Source organism: Triticum urartu, chromosome 3A (assembly GCF_056163025.1).
Source record: "Triticum urartu cultivar PI428250 chromosome 3A, HENAU_Tu73, whole genome shotgun sequence".
Lineage (NCBI taxonomy): Eukaryota > Viridiplantae > Streptophyta > Magnoliopsida > Poales > Poaceae > Triticum > Triticum urartu.
This window is the reverse complement of record NC_141875.1, coordinates 19,837,007-19,840,753: the sequence shown is the minus strand read 5'-3', so window position 1 is coordinate 19,840,753 and position 3,747 is coordinate 19,837,007. Positions and strand designations below refer to the sequence as shown.

The 3,747-nt window shown below is 48.7% G+C and overlaps 1 pseudogene; it reads right to left on the bottom strand.

Annotated features, from left to right (window-relative positions):
• Positions 1-599: 599 nt before the first annotated feature.
• LOC147977955 (uncharacterized) lies at positions 600-1,886 on the bottom strand (annotated as a pseudogene).
• Between the last annotated feature and the right edge of the window lie 1,861 nt (positions 1,887-3,747).

Below are 3,747 nucleotides of genomic sequence, written 5' to 3'. Positions count from 1 at the left end.
CTAAAAATATGCAAGTGACATTCTTGGAAAGGGTATGCAGTTCAATAAGGTTACAAAGGGAAGAACAGAAGCAGCTGCATTTCATCTGACAGGTTTAAGACGGACTGGTCCAAAATCTAAATCAAACTGTATTGCTTGGTTTATATCGTCGATCGGCTATCTTTTGCTTCAGTAGCTGCACGGCTGTAGGATAATTGCTTGAGGCATCATAATGTAGCTCTGAACCGACACTAGTTTTCTAAGTCGAGGCATCATAATCAAGCGGGCAGAACAAGCATTTGTAAATTGCAATTGAAGTTCAACCGTAAAGAGTTTGCACGGCCAACAATCTTCCTATGCTGCAACGATCTTGTCTAATGACAATAAGGCCTAGCAGAGAGAGAGACAGGAGTTTCGATGTTCATGTTCATGTTAATTTCTAGTAACTCAACTCAGAGTCATAAACAAAGTCCACGCATCAACAAGAAGCACATATATACAACCCTATCATTGTTGAGTAAACTTGTTTCATCGCAATAAAACTCAATAAGAAACACATCCTATAAAGTTGCTAATCTGTAGGCAAAGCTATAAATCATCAAGATTTTTAATACAAGTACTTATAACTGATTTCTCCACTAACTGAGGTAGTCGGACATGGCAAACTGAACAAAAGTCGGTTCAAGACCGAGCATCTTTTCAGCGGAAAACTGCTTGACCCCTTCCAATGTTCCCTCTCTGATGTTGATGGCAAGCATCCATGCAACTGGGGAGCGAATGTTCAGTCTAGCCATGATGTAGACAACATCATCGTCACACAAGCTCAGAGTGGGACAACCATGGATCACCTTATCCCAGCTCAACCTCTTACGAGCTGATACCTTAGGGTAACTTGAACCTGTGATAGGCACGTTATCAGCCTTGACAGTGAATCTCTTGTGCCACTTCTCTGAGCAAATCCCCTTGTTCCATGTGGTGACCATCCAACCTTGTCCAATGACCCCTTTCTGATTGCAAGTATCGCTAGACCGACAAGATTTCAGCTCGACGAGCCTAATCACGCCATTGCTTATAGCAACGTCGCGAAACAGCCGTGCATACATATTGTCAACTCCCGTGCCGAACCGCGACACCGGATCGCAAGGGATCGAAACAGGCCATTGGATCAAACGCATGACCGGACTGCGGTCGAGCACGTTGCATAGAATGACGCCATGCCAATGATTGAACCAGCCGAGTGTTTCCCTTCCAGCGAAGATCACGCGGGTGCCTTCGTGCCGCATTATCACCTCATGATTGAGGTACTTATTGGTGTCCATTGCGATGCTGGCCACCTCGGTGTTCCACGGACACCAAGAAATATTGGAGCGATACACGTGGTGGATGTACTTGTACTTCTTGCTGGTAGAGTCCTTCGTGTAGTACGGGTCGTTGGTGTATCGCGGGAAGACCACGGCGTAGCTTTCGTTGTTAAGATCGGAGCCGCCCAGGGGCACGACGCCGGCCAGCGTGACGTTGTCGGGATAGCGGTCGGGGCTGACGTCAGGGAGAAGGCGGAGAGATGGAGCCCCTGGACCTAAGCTGTAGACGAAGAAATCGTTGTACTCGCTACGCCTGGAGCCTTGGGCGAACGGGACAATGAGCAGGAAGAACGCGTCCGCCGAGCTCAGAACCACGGGATCTCCGCCGTAGAGGTTCTTCGGCAGGCTGGGGCAGTGGACGAAGCAGCGAGAGACGCCGGGCGGGTCCGCGAGCTCGCAGGTCACCTTGATGTCGCGCCCTTCGCTCGTGACGGCGTGTGCGGTGGACGCGTTGTCGCGGTCGCTGATGTGGCACTTTGAGTCGGCCAGCACTCAGGGACGACGGGCCGAGCGCCTGGAAGCAGCGGCGGCAGGGATGTCAGACATGGCGGAGCGCGGGCCGTAAGACTAGCCATAATGGGAGTAACTTCAACAGTAACATCGGGTCCAACTCAGTAAATTTGCTTATGTGGTAATGAGTTAATGAGGAGATAGCTAGCTGTAGTAACTTAGCTAGTTACTGTAACATCACATGTCTCAATGCAATATGAGTCTATAACATAATAAATGAATCTTTGCATGTTATCACACTTAAGTTACTACTCACTATGAAGATAGTAACATAGTCTAGGAAAATGTGCCTGTTACTACTGTTTGTTATTCTTCATTGTGGCTAGTCTAAGGCGGGCGGGCGGCAGTGGCGATTGGAATTGGGGTTTGTACTAGCGACGATGCGTTTGGTTGGTGACAATTGATTTGATTTATGATACCGTCCGCGACCCTTTAGTATAATATAATCGGAAGAATAGGGCGGTGAGACTCTAATACAATCGGCATCGGTTATTATTCTACGTAGTGAGAGTCATGTTCGGAGTCAGGCTGATTCATACATACTCAGAGACAGAGTCGTCCCTCGTTCGATCGGAAGCACACCAAACGTTGTCATGTGTGTGCGAGCGTGCGTGCGTGATTCAGGTCCACCGCAAGTTGTGGTAGTCTTCCTTATTACGTGATGCCGTGAAGCAAGAATTATTACGTGGAAAGAAGAGAGCGCCCCTCTCTGCTTGGATACCAAACCATGATGCAAAGCACGCTAGGTTGCCATCAGGGTTCAAATCATGTTGCTCGCATTTATTTCTAGGTTTATTTTAGAATTTTCATATGAGCGCTTGCGTCTATACTATGTTAAAAAAAAGGCACGCCACGTCACATCAGCACCGGTTTTTCTTTTTTTGTCTCCTTCTTCTTCTTCCTTGGTTCCGGTCGGCAATTGCGGGGCTCCTTCCTCGGCTTCGTCGTTTCATCCTGCTCAGTGACTCACATGGCCCCACGCCGTCCGCATTCAACCATCCCGTCGGAGTCACAAATCCCACATCCTTTTCGCTCCATCATGCCTCCTCCTGCCGTTCTTTGCCTTCGCCGCCGTCGTCCGTGACAAGGAGGCCGCACGAGCTCTCCTCCCATTGCACCCCGGTTAGCCGGGTGCACGGCAATGCAATCCACCTCTGCGGCCATCGTCTTCTCCAAGTCCTGTCCTGCTCTCTTGCTCCGCGGGCTTCTGCTGCTCGCCGCCAACCTAATAGGCTCCTCTCATCGCCGTCGCCAAGCGCCCAAAGTCCTAAGTCTAAGTCTCATGCGTATCCCGCACGCGGGTAGATGACCCTTCCTAGTATATATAGACATGGTCTTAGAAGAAGAAGAAGAAGAAGAAGAAGAAGAAGAAGAAGAAGAAGAAGAAGAAGAAGAAGAAGAAGAAGAAGAAGGGTAGGAGGGATGCCTACCCGCCATAGTCGAGGGATCTTGGTGTGCTGCACCTCCTGTGGACTGCGCCATGGGTGGAAGAGAGGTCCTAGCTAGGGTTCCGGGCGGCAGTTGACGTTGGACGCGATGGCTAGGGGTGGAAGGAGGAGGAGTTTAAAGACATAGCATTTGGATTCAAAGACATAGCAACATGGCATGGCGGACAATAATTCTCATCAACCTTATACATACATTCATTGCCTGATGTTTACATTGATTGATCCACATGTCCACAGCAATGCTGCTACCAGTACGTTTGTGGCCCTGAAAATTACAACCATGTTGTACAACTAGATAAGACATAATTGAAACAAGATGCCGCGGTGCCCCAGCAAAATATTGCTTCCAGAACTCACCCAGAGCCATGAAAAGATGCGCAATCTCTATTTGGTTGACTCAAAACAACAAAAAAGGCACCAAGGGTTTAATTATCATTACCAAAAGACTC